Source organism: Psammomys obesus, unplaced genomic scaffold (genome assembly GCF_907164565.1).
Source record: "Psammomys obesus unplaced genomic scaffold, mPsaObe1.curated_primary_1811, whole genome shotgun sequence".
NCBI classification, from domain to species: Eukaryota; Metazoa; Chordata; class Mammalia; order Rodentia; family Muridae; genus Psammomys; species Psammomys obesus.
In genome coordinates this window covers 12,070,657-12,088,029 of record NW_026596095.1, presented here as the reverse complement: position 1 = coordinate 12,088,029, position 17,373 = coordinate 12,070,657, and positions in this window count along the sequence as shown.

Genomic DNA, 17,373 nt, shown 5'->3' with positions numbered 1-17,373 from the left:
AAAGAAAGAAAGAAAGAAAGAAAGAAAGAAAGAAAGAAAGAAAGAAAGAAAGAAAGAAAAGGAAAGCAAAATAAAAAAAAAGATAAAAGCTGAGTGTTTAGGGAAGTGAGGAGGATCTAGGAAGTATGAAGAGGGGAAAGACTATGATCCCAATACACTGCATGAAAAAAAAATAATTTTTAAATAAAAGGTAGTTGCTAACCAAAATTAAAGCATCCAGTTATATTTAATCTGCCTTATTTTGATCTGAAGTACAATTTTATCGTTATGAATATCTTATTCAGTAATACTTAAGTAAAATATTTGAAAATAAATATAATTTGTCACTGCATAAGAAATATATCATTAGATTACTAGAAAAGACAAACTTTGTGTGTGAAATAAACAAAAACTGTACATGTAAATGCATGCTTATGTATGTACCAAAAACCATAAATTAAAAAAACAAGCCATCTGTTTAAACCGGTATGAATCTTTGTTTATTGATAAAAAGTTAAAAGTTTTAACCCTAATAAATTTTTCATTTTTATTTCTTAGTACTGTGTGCCAAGACATAATCTCTGTGGGCCATCTTATTACCTTTAGCTATTCTTTGTCTTTGAATGGGTGGCAAACCTTTTGCTCAACCAAGGTCCTTGTACATCTTACATGTTACATCCCCAGTACCAGGTGCTCTTGCAGTGTAACAGGATTCCAGATGCACAGGAGCTACTTAGAGAGCCTTGTCTGAGAAAATTGTCCATAGAAGACAAGGAACAGGACAGGAGCCTTCCACAGAGGACCTCTGAAAGACTCTACCCACTAGGGTGTCAAAGGAGATACTGAGACTCATAGCCAAACTTTGGGCAGAGTGCCAGAATCCTTATGGAAGAAGAGGGAGACAGAAAGACCTGGGGGAGACAGGAACTCCACAGGAGAACAGAGCCAAAATACCTGGGCCCAAGAGGACTACAGAGACCAGAGGGATAATCTCCTCCCCCTGGTGGGTGCTGTCTTGCCAGGCCACAGAAGATGATGCAGCCAACCTTGATGAGACCTGAGAAGCTAGGGTCAGACAGAAGGGGAGGATGTCTTCCCCTATCAGAGGACTAGGGAAAGGGCATGTGGGGAGAAGAGGGAGGGTGGGTGGGACTGGGAGGAGACAAGGGAGGGGGCTGCAGTGGGGATACAAATGAATAAATTGTAATAAACAAATATATAAATAAAATTAAATTTAAGAAAAAAAAAAAAGCCTTGTCTGTGAAAAATATTTTCTTAGAAAAACATTTGTAGGTCAAATTTCTAATTTCAGCTTTGAGATGTTCAAACTGTTTTGACAATGAAAGAGTATCCTGTGGCTTTCTTCTTGGCTATGTAAGTGTTCTCTGTCATCATAGAAATGCAAAGCTTATAGTAGGAGACAAGCTAAAGTGGACAGGGGAAAGCGCAGAGGGCCTCAAGTGTACTCAAATAACTACAGGCAAATGAGGGATGCTGAGAGCAGGAGAAATAGCCTCCAGCCTCCGGAAGGTAACGTGGATTTAGTGATGTATAGCAAACCAGACTGGAAAATATACATACAAGTAACATTATGCAAACTGGGAAGGTTGTATGTGTGTTTTTAGGAATATATACCGTAATAACAATCAATAAGAAAAGAGACCACGAACTTGAAAGAAAGCTCGGATTACGTATAGAATGGATGAGTGGGTAGAAAGAGAAGGGTGGGAAATGGAATTATATTATAACTTTAAAAAATAAATGCTATAATTTTAAAAAAAGAAAACTAAGTGGTATAAAACAGAAATTGGAATGTCTTCTCTGTCAAGACTAGATTTAAGTAAAAAAAAAAAATAGCGGTCAAGTACTTGCTGAGATGTAAGCACTAAGAAGATAAAATTGGATGCACAAGAACCTTGTGCAAATAAGCAGCATTTACACAGAAATAGCTGTTGTTAAAGGGATTTATATGACTGAGAAGAGAAGCCTTTGGCTTTCAGGAACTGATCTCAGTCTCACAGATAAAGCCTTTCACTTTTGAATTCCAGTGCATCTGAGATATTTTGAGACAAAAATGTTGATCCTGGGGGATTTTGTTGAGCCTTCACAAGCTTTTTATAATGGTCTCCAGTACAACAGACTTCCAATTATATGTGGACACAGATGGACACGTACCCTCAAGTTGACACTTTATTATCCCTTAACTGAGGTAACTGTAATAGTTGCAAACTGTCTTAATAAAAAGAGAATCTTAAAAGGTAATCTGTTTGTGAAGTTCAAGAGCATTAAGTTCTTAAGTCGATCGCGATTTACTAAGTAAAACAGCGTGCATGGTCGTCAAGACCCGTGCTGCCGGCAGTTTACATGAAGTCACAACATAAAATTCTGGATGACCAGAAGCACCTGCGGTCTGGGCATTGCTTTGCTTTTGAACCATGTTTGCAATATCTAGTTTCTAATTTATCCAAGTCTCAGATACTGACAGTCACACCAGGGAAAAACACAAGTGAGTGAAAGACATTATTTTTCCTATGTGGTTATCTGTGGGACAATTCCCTTCTGAGACAGGGTAAGATGTTTTATTGTCCTTTAATAAAATGAAATATAATGTGAACATTTTAAATTGTTGCCTAGCTCCTCCAAAGACATTTTATGATTTGTAAAATATTTTATAGGTCATTGTACACTTGTTACTAAAATACAAATCCTGAAGAAATACATACCTTACATAAAATACTGTTTGTGAAAACCCTTTTATTAGATGGAAACAATAAGTTAAGTGGAATTAAACTGGCGTAGCTCAATGAGGCCGTCAGGCAGCTACTCTGCACCGAGCCAGCAAACTTCACCGCAGAGACCAAGGCATTCACTGGGCTGAGCTTCAAAACTAAATGGCCGCTGAGGTGAGTAAGAAAAGATCAAAGGTCTGGAGTATTCCCTGCGGCTCTTGCAATTCTGCTAAAACTTGCCAGTTTTGTTACGTATATTCATGAAGTCTGCCACAGGACATTTGAATTTCTTTTTAGAGCACTACTAATTCAATGCATCTTTTCTTATATATATATTTATCACACATATATATTTATCTTATATGTATATTTATATATCTGTGATCACTTGAATGAGATGTCCCTGTGATGGTTTGAATACCAATGGACCTCATAAGTTCATATATTTGAGTGCTTAGGGAGTGGCACCATTTTAAAGAATTAGGAGCTGTTGCCTTGATGGGCGAAGTGTGTCACTGCGGATGGGCTTTGAGGTTTCAAAAGCTCAATTCAGGTCCGTTGGCTCTCTCTTCCTTCTGCCTGTGGATCTGGACGTAGAACTCTCATTTCCTTCCCAGACCATGTCTGCCTGCCGGTCTGCCTGTTGGCAACTATGGTTCTATGGTTTCTGCCATGTTGATAATGGACTAAATCACTGAAACTGTAAGTAAGTCCCAATTAAATGTTTTCCTTTTTAAGAGTTATGATGTCTCTTCACAGCAATAGAACATTGACTGAAACAGGCCTCCATAGTTTCAGGTATTTGAAATTATCCCTAAAACCATGAGCTTATTGGGGAAAGCTTAGGGTATGTGGCATTACTAGAAAAGTAATGGACTTCGAGTCCGTTCAAATGCCATGTGTCATTCCCAGTCTGTTTTCTACTTCCATTTTGTGGCTAAACAGGTGAGCTCTCAGCTCTTAGCTCCTGTCTACAGTTACTGTGACTCTGTGAGCCATGCTTCTCTGCTTTGATGGTAATGGGCTCTTATCCTTCTAGAACTGTAAACACAAAATGAATTCTTTCTTGTGTTCATTTTCTTGGTCATGGTGTGTCATTACAAATAGCTAAAAATATCTATGATAGGTTATTATGCTGTGGTTAGGAAACCATTCCACGACTTTTGCTTTACAGAGTAGGAGGTATAGCATGCTTTCTAAAACTGTTAATAATTTCAAGGCTTTGAGGATTTTATTCAAAGGTTCTTAAATTTTCAAAGTTCTTATTAAAAATAAATAAAAAATAATAAAAAATCTGAAAGGTAATTTTTCCTTTTGTTAACATTTTTCTTCTCTTTCCCCATTCCCCACTCTCCTTCTCAGAGAAGGGGAGGTCCTGAATGGGAACTAACCCACCTAGTACCTCAAGTCCCAGCAGGGCTAAGTGTATCCTCTCCCACTGACCAGATGAGGCAGCCTAGCTAGGGGAAAATAGATTCCCTCTTCGAGGCCTCAGCAGACTTTTCCATGTGTTACTGAGTCAAATTAATATCCTTTGGCATTTGGGTAGAATACTCTGTAGATAACTGTTATGTCCATTTGATAGAAAATTCCACTTAATCTTGAGGTTTGTTTGTTTATTTTTGTCCAGATGACCAATATTTTGTAGAAAATGGGGTGTTGAAATATCTTACTATTATTGAGTTTGTGTTAATATGTATGTCTTAATGCTGTTAGTATGTTTTTTATGAAATTGGTTACACCAGAGTTTAGTGTATATATGTTTAGCATTGCCATATCTTCAAGATCAACCCACCATTTTTTTTAGAATGATATGCTTATTTTGATTCTTCTGACTTTTTTTTTAAGTCTATCTGTAGGAAAGCATTTCTTGTTTGCTTCTACTGAAATAATGAGGTCACTTAGAATGTTATAATAAGAAACATAACTTGATAACTTAAGAGATAAGGAAAGAAGAAAACAACAAAAACATATCAGAGAGGGAAAAAAATGCCTATAGCCTAGAGTATCACAAAAGGAAGCAAATCAGCCATGACAAATAGTATAGCAAGACCAAAGCAGGTGATGCTTCAGAATTGGCCAATGGAGTAACAACATGGAGGTCATTGTGAGATATCAGAGGAACAGCATGTGTGAAAAGATGAAAAATTGCTTCTACGAAAGGCAGTGATAGGCAGAATGTACCTGAATATTCGAATAGATCAAGTTGCATTCAGGAAGCACATAGATGCCACTGATATAATAAATCTGAAACTCAGAAGACACAGAAAATGACCCAAGACATCCTTCAGATAGAGTCAGAATACTCTAAGGTAAGTCAGAGAGATTTAAAGAATGACAGAAATCCAACTTGCCAGTGCAGGGTGAAGTGACATGGAATTCAAGATAAGGAATATTGTGGCCCTAACCAAACTCCACAACCCAAGTTACTGAAATCTCAAATGGCTGAATTCTGTTCAAATTTTGAATGATCTTAGAAGCAGATAATACCTGAATGGTGCTACTACATTTATGAACATCAAAGTGTAAGAACGTATAGTCACATACATGCTCTCTGAAGAGACTGAAGACCTGACTCATTGATCCCTCAGTCTTTGCAATGGGGGACTTTACAGCTGAAGGACGTGGGTTGCCCCATCAGCCATGCTATGGAAACAAAATTCATACCAGGAAGACAGGTACACCTGACATCTGTCTGATTAAAGAAATGTGCTGGACACCAGAGAGGAGCACAGTTTCAAGTTTCTTGACATCAGCAGAAGCACTGCTAGATTGGGCTGAAACCCTGGAAAGAGTTAAAGAATGCAAAAATAACTCTGCTGTAAACACAACATACACATACAGTTAGAAACATTTAACGCTTCTGTCTTGATAGTACAGACATTGCTCTTTTGAGCTGAATAGCTCTAAAATTTATCAGTGCAAGTCACTGTTCATTAGAGCAATACTGAATTAAGGATTAGCTAAGATGGCCTAGAAGAAACAAACCATAACACCTCCTGATGGCAATAATATGTCAAAAATATAAAAGAATGTAAATTAAGGTATAGTATGATTAGTGTAGCCTTAAATTCAGGGTTTCCATGAACTTGACTTTATTTTTGTTCTGTTTTTAGATATGTACTGCAGTTGGTGAGCAAACATTGAGATCTGAAGATTCTGGAGAGAGAAAGAGAGAGAGAGAGAGAGAGAGAGAGAGAGAGAGAACTTGCCTCCTAGAAATGTCAACCAAACATGGCATAGCAAGTTACATTAAGACTAGGCACAGATCCTCATGATGAAGCAATCCAGTATGGGGAAAAGGGTCCCAAGCACAGAGAAATGAGTCAGAGACAACCCCCACTTTCACTGTTATTTGTCCTAGAGAACACCAAGGTACACAACCATAAATTATATGGATAGGACCTTGCTCAGACCCATACAGGGACCTTGTCCTTTGCTTCAGACTCCAAGAGCACCTATAAGCTTTGCTTAGTTGATTCTGTGTAATGCATTTTCCTAGTATCTTGAACTCCTCTGGTTTCTCCATTCCTTCATCTCCCTCTTATGTGGCTCCACCTAGTGTTTGGCTGTGTGTCTCGACCTGCTGCTGCTCCCATCAGTCTCTGGCTGAAACTTCCCTGATGACAATTAGGCTAAGCATGGATCTATGAGTATAGCAGAATACCATTAGCAATCATTTGTTTGAGTCCTGCCCCCTCCAGTCATGTCTGGTTCTTTTCTGGGTCTCTGGGTTGTACTGTCTTGGGTTTCCGGTCATCCAGGCTGTTTCTTTTTGAGAGACAGGGTTTATTGTCTTATTGAGAGACAGGGTTTCATGTATCCTAGGCCGGCCTGGAACCCACTAAGTAGCAGAGAATGACTTTGAACTTTTCATCTTACTGACTCTAGATCTCAACTACTAGGATGAGAGCTATTTACCACCAGGCTCAGGTTATCATTCTGGAAATAAGTCTATGCTAGACAAGCAGGCATTCGTTTACTAGATTGAAAAATTAAACCCTTTTGCTCGTATTTCCAAATTTCCTAATTTTAAGAGGGAAAGAAAGTTGGAAAGATCTGGAGTTTAGGAATTACTTTGTTCCAAACTGATAAAATTCTTGTGAAGCCTTTTCTCTCAGAGAGTAATCTTTTAGTCTAGAAAACTCCATGGATACATTTCAAAGTCATGACATGTCTCTTCTCCCCTCCATGGAGAAGAAATTTCTGACTTTTATACAGTTTATCTACTCAATTTCATTTGAAGACATAGAGGTGGCTTGGCATGTAAGAACACTGGATGAAGACTTGGGTTTGATTTCCAGAACCCACATGGAAGCTCACAATTGTCTGTAGCTCCTGTTGCAGGAAAGTGGATATACTCTTCCAGACTTTGCAGGAATCAGGCACACAGATTCTCAGAAGTACACTCGGGAAAAACATTTATTCACATAATACTTCTAAAATAATTTTTAAAAGTTTTATATACTTATTCAAGTCAACTAGTTGAGAATGTTGAGGGGATGGATATTAATTTTCCTAGTATGGACATTTTAAGAGTATTCAAGTTTTCCAATCTGTTAACAACACTTCAGTGATATGTCTCTATATATTAATCTCCCATGAGTTTGGTCTTGTATATATGTTACGTCTTTGGTTTCGATAGCTCCTAAATATGTTATTATAAATGAGAGGTATTTTCTTAATTTTATCTTTTGATTATATTGTAATCTTAAAAAATAAAAAAAAATACATTTTAAATCTAAAGTAATAGTTAAATCATGCAAAAGAGATAAAAAAAATGTCCATCATCAGATTCTTTGTAGACACAGTTACTTTTCTCTCCTTCAAACCAGAGAACAACATCCATCCCAGGGGGATGAGCAGCAGCAAGGTGTAGGGGAGGAAGGAGTAAAGGGGCAGAGAAAAGACCACCAAGCTCTCTCTCATTCTCACATTGATTTCTTCATTTCAGACTTGTGTCCTTTCATAAATGTTTTGACTGTTTTCAAGAGTCTTCAAAGTTAGCTCTTATAAGGTTTGCTTGCTGTTTGATAGTATAGCAGAAGTCTGGTTTTAGAAACAGGATAGTTTGCCATTTTAACTAATGTCCTCGGTTACTTTTTTGTTAGATGAATTAATTCATATTTACTTGTATCAGGGGAAATGTTTGGAATGCAAAGGAACAGAATTCAGCATACTTGAAGTGTATTTTCTCAACATCCCACGTATGTAGAAACTCCTGTTTTCCATTAAGGAGAATGGGATGAAAATACAGAAATAAGTCATCTCTTCCTGTACTCACTGAAAGCTCCAAGAACTCATTGCTCTCTTCTTCTAGATTGCGCTCTTGAGGTCATGCCAGAAATCACAGTAGAGAAATAACTGTCTGGAAGCAAATGAGCTGCAGCATTGTGCCTGTACACTGGGCACAGGACGCTCTGTTCTTCCTGCGCGCTGCTGTGGGTGAGATGATGAGCAGTGAGCTTTGCAGAGTACAAACTTGCAGACATAGACTCTGGAGGACAATAGGAAACATCTTTAGAAGGACAGTGCTGTGTGCTTTATGGGCGTTTTTGAGAAATGGGCTTGCAGTCATGTTTTTAAAATGATATTTTCTATAATTCTATCACTCTGTAGAACCTTTCCTTTAAGTGTGTCCTTAGGCACCCTTTTACAAACTGCTTATGTCTCACAGACCTGTGTTCTCCCTCTGCTTGTCTGCCCTGATACTGAATGCTGAGACTTTGATGAGTGATGATTGATGTATGTGGTCATAGTGGACATAGTTCTTGATCACAGTATCCGAAGTAGAGATCAGTCCCATGTTCTAAAACAAGGAATTCCAGTCTTGCAAAATGCATGGCAAACACAGTGTCTGGTTACATTCACATTTGTAGCTGTCCTTCACATCAGATGGAAGCTGGTACAGACTGTTGAGTCCTGCTGTGTACCTCTTGAAAGACAGCACAGTTGGTGGATGACAGCTTTTGGCGCAAACCATATTTTGCAGCTGTGTGATAGGGACAGATAAAACAAAGTTATGAAGACCAAGCATGCTGGAATTGCACTATTATGAAGCTTGGTGCTAAAATAAATTCATCAGTGTTTGCCTATATTCTTTGGAGCAATTCTCCCAAATATTAGCAACCTGTTACACTTCTGTTATCACAGAATTGCCTAGAACTTCCTACGTTGAGTTTATTGTGTGGCCACATCCTGACACCTTTCTGAGTTCCATTTAAGTATGCTGAATCTCTTGGATTCAGTGATCACTTCCTGGTGTAAATTCTTTGAGGACAGAAGCACATTGGATATTAGAGAATTTTCATGTTTATTTCAATAATTTTAATTTCTGCTTTATACTGAATAATCTGGAGGAACAGAATTATTTAAACTCACTTTTATAAAATATGTTAAGGCAAGCAACTCTTGTGAACCAGTTATACAGAATAAAAACTATTTTTGTTCTCATTTTATATTAAATTAAACTGAGAAAATAGATAAAATACTTGAGATTTCTTTTTAATAAAATGACTACTGAAATGTTGAAGAAATGAGAAGTGAGACCTAGTAGACTATTTATAAGTGTTAGCTACCACTAGATGTTCCTTTAAAAATATGTACATGTTAGATACTTAAGTACATAGCATAGGTATTTATTTTTTATTATTAGTTACATTTTGTTAACTCTGTATCCCAGCTGTATCCCCCTCCCTAATTTCCTCCCAATCCCACCCTCCCTCATCTCCTCCCTGCCCCTTTCCAAGTCCACTGATTGGGGAGGACCTCCTCCCCTTTCATCTAACCCTGTTTTATCAGGTATCTTCAGGACTGGCCTCTGTGGCCTAGCAGGACTGCTCCTCCCTTGGGGAGTGGGGAGGTCAAAGAGCCTGCCATTAAGTTCCTGTTAGAAATAGTCCCTGTTCCCCTCACTATGGGAAAACAATTGGTTACTGAGCTACTACAGGCTTCAACCGAGCAGAGGTTCTAGGTTATATTCATACATGGTCCTTGGTGGAGTATCAGTCTCAGAAAAGACCCCTGTACCCAGATATATTTGGTCCTTGTGGAGCTCCTATTCTTTCCACGTCATACTAATTCCCCTTCTTTCATATGATTCCCTGCACTCTGCCGAAGGTTTGGTTATGAGTCTTAGTATATGCTTTGATACACTGCTAGGTAGAGTCTCTCAGGGGCCCTCTGCAGTAGGCTCCTGTCCTGTTATTTGTTTTCTCCTACGTCCAATGCACCTCCCATTTGTCTTTCTAAGTGAGGATTAACCATCTTACCCCATGTCTGCTTTCTTGGTTATCTAATTTAGGTCTATATATTTCATTATGTTTATCATATCTTACAAGTCTGTATAAGCGAGTATATACCATGTTTGTCTTTCTCCTTCTCGGATACTTCACTCAGAATGATCTTTTCTAGATCCCACCATTTGCCTGCAAATTTAATGATTTCCTCGTTTTTGATTGCTGAGTAGTATTCAATTGTGTAAAAATACAATTTCTCTATCCATTCCTCCACTGATGGACATCTGGGTTGTTTCCAGGTTCTGGCTATTCCAAATAAAGCTGCTACAAACATGGTTGAGCAAATGCCCTTGTTGTGTACTTGAGCAAATTTTGGGTATGTGCCTAGGAGTGGTATAGCTGGGTCTTGAGGAATCACTATTCCTGATTGTCTGAGAAAGCACCAGATTGACTTCCAAAGTGGTTATACCAGTTTACACTCTGTCCATATCTCTTCAATATAGTACTTAAAGTCCTAGCCAGAGCAGTAAAACAACTAAAGGAGATCAAGGAGATTAAGGGGATACAAATTGGAAAGAAAGAGGTCAAAATGTCACTATTTAAAGATGATATGATAGTTACATGAGTGACCCCTAAAATTCAACTAGAGAACTTCTTCAGCTGATAAACACCTTCAGCAAAGTGGCAGGATACAAAATCAACTCAAAAAAATCAGAAGCCCTCCTGTATACCAAGACAAAAAGGCCAAGAAAGAAATCAGGGAAACAACAACCTTCACAATAGCCACTAATAACATAAAGTATCTTGGGGTGACACTAACCAAGCAAGTGAAAGACCTGTTTGAGAAAAACTTCAAGTCTCTGAAGAAAGAAATTTAAGAAGATATCAGAAGAGGGAAAGATCTCCCGTGCTCATGGATTGGTAGGATTAACATTGTGAAAATGTCCATCCTGCCAAAAGCAATCTACAGATTCAATGCAATTCACATCAAAATACCAACTCAGTTCTTTACAGACCTTGATAAAAAAGATTCTCAGCTTCATATGGAGAAACCAAAAACCCAGAATCTCCAAAACAATCCTGTACAACAACAGATCATCTGGAGGTATCTCCATTCCCGATCTCAAGCTGTACTACAGAGCAATAGTAATAAAAACTGCATGTTATTGGCATACAAACAGAAAGGAGGATCAGTGGAAGCGAATAGCAGACCCAGAAATAAACCCACACACCTAAAAATACTTGATTTTTGACAAAGAAGCCAAAACCATTCAATGGAAAAAGGACAGCATCTTCAACAAATGGTGCTGGTCCAACTGGATGTCTACATGCAGAAAAATGAAAATAGATCCATATTTATCACCCTGCACAAAACTAAAGTCCAAGTGGATCAAAGACCTCAACATAAAACAAGATACTCTAAATCAGTTAGAAGAAAAAGTGGGGAAGTGCCTAGAACTCATTGGCATAGGAGACAACTTCCTTAACAGAATACCAACAGCACAGGCTCTAAGAGCATCAATAAATGGGACCTCATGAAACTGAAAAGCTTCTGTAAAGCAAAAGACACCATCATCAAAACAAAATGACAGCCTACAGACTGGGAAAGGATCTTCACCAACCCCATTTCTGACAGAGGGCTGATATCCAGCGTTTATAAAGAACAAAAGAAGTTAAAAAGCAATAAATCAAGTAATCCAATTAAAAAAATGGGATATGGAGCGAAACAAAGACTTCTGTGTAGAGGACTATAGAATGGCAGAGAAACACTTAAAGAGATGCTCAGCATCCTTAGCCATCAGGGAGATGCAAATCAAAACAACCCTGAGATTTCACCTTACACCTATCAAAATGGCTAAGATCAAAAACTCACGTGACAATACATGCTGGAGAGGTTGTGTAGCATAGGTATTTAAATTATTCAACTACCTGTAAGCACCGATTTTCTCTATTAGTCATGTGTTTCTCTCTGTGTCCTAGTGAACAGGCTCAATAATCCACTCACTGCTCTCAACCTGGTATTAGGTAGCCACGTTAATACCGCATTACTTTCATCCCAGGTGGATTAATTTTGCTTTTATTTTTCTTCAATTTAAGAAGATATCAGAAGATGGAAAGATCTCCTGTGCTCATAGATTGGTAACTGACATTGGTAAAATATCAGTTTTTTTGTATTTAGTGCAATACTTAATGTTTGTAAGATTCTGCTTCTATGTGGGAATTCCTTCTCTAGCATCATCTGCTCTAATTTAGTCTTTCCTCCAAGTACTCTTTATAATGCCACCACAGTGTTATTTAGTCAAGAGCTAAAGTATGAGATGTTCATGAGTAGGAAGGCAAGTGTAATTCAATATTATTGAATGGTAAGATATGCCTGAAGGTCCATAGTGGTACTCATATTTTGGGAGCAACCAATAACTGTCTTTAATAGGATTTAAGAATCACTCAAAAGATGGGAAATAATGCCCAATATTAGGCCTACCCAACTACCTAGGACCAGATAGTCAATGGATGTTAAAGCACATATTGCCACCTCTTAACTAAACCAGCACAATTCCTAACTGCCGTCTACAATTTATCATGTAAGGATAAATTTCCATATGGCTCATAGGTGTCACAGCTACATAGGACTATTGATTATTATCTTTCTGGGCAGCTTGAATAGCACCTTTTTGTACCAGGAACATGAATGACTGCCTGAAGGAAGCTCCAGGTCAGATCCAGCTTTATATGCACAGGTTTTCCTTATTTCATCTGTGTGGTTTTGGATTGAATTCTGCTCTGTCATATGAATATAGCTATTCTTTCTTGGTTTTCAGGCTAGTTTCATTGTCTGTCCTTTCTCTATGCTTTGACTTTCAGTCTCTTTTTCAGTGAAGTGAATTTGTTTAGACAAGGAAGATCTGAGTCTGATATTTACAAAATTCATCCAATTTGTGTCTTAGTTGTAGTATAAACAATTTAAATTTTAGTATGTTATGTTATTTAAAGATTAGCACAAATTTTTTCCTTCATTGTGGTATTTGCTGTTGTACTGGATTAGCTTTATTAGATTCCTTTCTAATCATTAGATTTCAACTACTGGCCAAACATCTTGTCTCCAGAGCACTCAGGAAGTATGTCTGTCCTGTTTTGTGTGTCAGATTCACTTATGCATTTTCTGTAATGATGGCCTCTGGGTACTGATGTGATTTAAACATGGTTATGTAGAAAGGTGTTTCTTTCCCTTTCCAAGTTAAGGGATATGGTAATTAAAACATATAGTATTTTCTTTGAGAATTATTATATTTTAGTTTTTTTTAAATTATATCTATATTTGGACCCTGAAGACATGCTATCCAAGCTTTAATAGGGTTTTATTTATTTTCCAATTAGGATTTGGCTAAAGAAAACCATGTATAGACATAAAGGTTTAAAATTTTCACAATCTAAGGTTGACCATAGATTCCCTAGTGATGTCCTTTTCCTAGGAGGCTCTCCTTATTGTACATCTAGCTAGCTAGATAGCTATATCTATCTATCTGTCTATCATCTTTCTGTCTATCATCTGTCTATCTATCATCTATCTACCTATCATCTGTCTATCTATCGGAGAGTGTGTGTGTGGATACATGCCCACCAGTCACAATAAATATGTGGTAGTCAGAAGACAACTTGTGGAGAATCCTTTTTCTCCTTCCAATATATGGTTTTAATGAATTTAAGCTCAAGTAATCAGGCCTGGTGGCAAGCCTAAGTTCTTGCACTCTAAATTATTATTATTATTCCAAATACTATCTAATTTGTTAAACTTTTACAAGAATATTATAGTATTTTTGTTAACTCATTGATAATATCTTACAACACATTTTTATCATATTAACAGTCTATTTACCCTTTCCAGCTCCTCTCCATACTCTACCTCCTCTTTTCTCTCCTTCCTCTTACTTTACTGTTTTTAGAAGAGAGTATCTTGAAGCAGCCATCCTTGTCCTCTGACTCTTAATTTCCTTCTGGATATTACATGAGTGGTAGGTGTAGGAGTTATATGTGATAATTAGGGACAATAATAATAATAATAATAATAATAATAATAATAATAATATTTTGAAGGACATTGGTCCCTGTGGTCATGGCCATAAGCATTCTTGGCTAGAGGTCAGTAGTTCTTCATGTGGTAATGTTTTGTTACAAAAGAAATATACCTCTTTCCAGTGTCCCTTCTGTGTTCTTTATCGCCAGCATTTTAATGACAGCATGACAGGGTGAAATGTTTTGTTTATTATTATTATTATTTTTTTTTTTTTGCTCTTACCTATCAGGGAAAAAAAAAAAAAGCATTTCGACCTCAAAGGCGGTGCCTGTTTACCAGGCTCGCCTTTCAGGCAAGGAGTTTCAGGCATCTTTTCTGTAAACTTCAGGTTGGCCATTAGCAATAATAAATAAAATAAATAATGTGATTAAAAATTAAAATAACATGAAAGCAAATATAACATTAAATTTTCAGAATGAATGCCTCAGTAGACATGAAACATGGTGTCAATAAAATCCTAGCCATGTTGAGTTTAGTATTTAGGCTAAGGCTTGTAGTCAGTGCAAAACACCAAATATGTACTAAATCGTTTCATATTCAATCTCTCTCTTTCTCTCTCTCTCTTGCTCACTCTCTCTGTGTGTCTCTGTGTGTAATTGTTTCTTTAAGCTATTGGTGATTTGATTGACTTTTTAGAGCATAATGAGTTTAAACTAAGAGTAGACTAACCTCATAAGAAATAGGTCATTTTTTAAAAATGTTATATGTGAAATCGAAAAACAATTTTTTTTCACATTAAATACATTCTAGTCATTTCTGGACTCAATTCACAATTGTTCCACAGAGTCCAACTACATGTCCTGTGAACTTAGTTTAAATGAAGAGTGCTGTTTATTCTGGGCTAGTGACTGAGAAGGCACAGTGGGGAACTACATGTTTCCTGTTCTCTTTGTATTTATTTGTGATCCCAAGTGAAAGGCCTTTCTGAGACATGAGACTCTAGAACAGTTGAATATGGGGATGATATATGGAGGGAGAGGGAGAAGCAGCAGTCTAGCGGTGGAAACACTGTGCACCCTGAAGGGACAGGCCTTGGGTATCAGACCGTCTCACTGTACTTATCTCTTCCTGTTCAAGTATTTTTGTTGGCAAAGAGATATCTAATATTTTCCAGATTATGAAACATATTGAGGCTAGTTTAAGAAACTGCAGGCAGAATACTATTGGAGGCACCACAGACACTGGAACAAAGAGTTCTGATTTGGATCACAATTTAGAAAAAAATAGTTTTTGATCCTGGAGTCCCAGTCTCTTTATCAGCACCATGAGAATTTAAAATAGAAATTACCACCTATTTCCATTGTTAGATGCCTCAGTTGCTCAGGGTACACTATATTTGCAGAAAGCTAAAGCACTCAGTGGGCTTCTAGGAAGCTGAAAAATGCATTTCTCTTCATTTCTATTTAATAACACAAGTTTCTGACAGCTCTTCAGTATTCATAAGGTATATGTGGTTTCTTTGGATAGTATAAAATCAGATTCAGAAAAATTCAGTACAAGTCACATTTTGCTAAAATAATTCATATGCCCTTCCTGCTGAGCTATAAGTGCATAGAAACAAATTATTTTTCTCCCATACAGAGTTTTGATGTTTATTTGGAGTTTATTGTCTGGCAATGTGGTGTCTAATTGTTCTAATATTTACTTATTAGGTAAATTGTCTTTTCAAAAAAAGGCTCTTATTAAAAGTCTTTCAGAAGCCCTCTGTGATAAGCTCCTGTCTTGATTCTTGTTTTCTCCTACTTCCAATGTCCATTTGTCTTTCTAAGTGGAGTTGATTGTCTTACCCCGGGTCTTCTGTCTTGTTCAACTTCTTTAGGTGTACAGATTTTAGTATGTTTATCCTATCTTTTAGATCTAGTATCCACTTATAAGTGAGTATATACCATGTGTGTCTTTCTGTTTTGATTTGCAACTTCCTGATGGCTAAGGACTCTGAACATTTATTTAAGAGTTTCTCTGCCATTCTCTATTCCTCTACAGAGAATTCTCTGTACCCCCTTTTTTTAAATTGGATTACTTGACTTGTTGCTTTTTAACTTCTTTAGGCCTCAACAGAAAACCAGACACACTAAATCAGTTAGAAGAACAAATGGGGAAGACCCTAGAACTCACTGGCACAGGAGACAACTTCCTGAACAGAACACCAACAGCACAGGCTCTAATATCAGTAATCAATAAATGGGACCTCATGAAACTGAAAAGCTTCTGTAAAGCAAAGGATACTGTTGTCAGAACGACAGCCTACAGACTGGAAAAGGATCTTCATCAACCCTATATCTGACAAAGGGTTTTTTTTATTATTTAAATAACTACACTAACCTTTTTGAGTTTGACAACCAGTGGCCTGTGTGTTCACATAGAGTACCTACTGCTTCCTTGGCAAGAGTGGCCTCTGGGTTCCCAGAAATAAAATGGGTATCCCAGGGTACGCTTACTTGCAATCCTCCTGCCTCTACTTTATTCTACTTTATTCAGCAAATCATAATGGTTTTTGCCTTTACAGCCAGCCTAATTAATCCCTTTGATTATATAATCTAAATACTATGGACTAAAGTGTAAGAATGATTGAACTACAACTTATCATGAAATAGTTAAGGTATCAACAATTCAGAAACAATTGTTTTTCTGTTTTAAAAAAGACAAAACTATCATTTTCATTTGTTTGCTTCCTAATCCATCAATACTTTGACAAGTAACTTTTCCATAAATTTTCATTGACCCTTTGTCCCATACCCCAGAACTCAAGCTCACAAACACATTTACCCCATCCTGCTATCAATCACAGTGACAACCATTGTGCTAGCTCAGAGACCCATAAAAAGTTGCATTACAAAAAAAAAAAAAAACCTTACGAAAAAGAAAATGTTGAAAATGAAAACCTTCCATCATTTTCACAAAGTCTGTCTGCCTGAACCTTCATGCTCCAAGAAATAAGAAGGAATGAAGTAAGCAAGCCCAGTGACAAGTGAGAAGTGGAAATTCACCATCAAAACTCAAAACCAAACTATCTACACATATGGTCTGAAATATTTTCATAACCGAAAAATTATTTGTGTAATTTGTCTCTGTATGTGTCTATATTGTTTCCTTCTTTCTTTTTTTTTTTTTTTGTCTTTCTTTTTCCTGATGGTTTGTTGGTGGTTTTAGAAACAATATTTTAAGGTTAATACATATTTGTCATTGGAATGTGTCTTAGTTATTTTTACTATTGATGTCTAGACATAATGAGCAAGACAACCTATAGAAAGAAAATTACAGTTCCTTAGAGTCCTGACTGTTACTGAGGGGAACAGAGAAGCAGGCATGGCATTGGAGCAGTAGCTGAGAACTTCCATCCTGATCCGCAAGCACA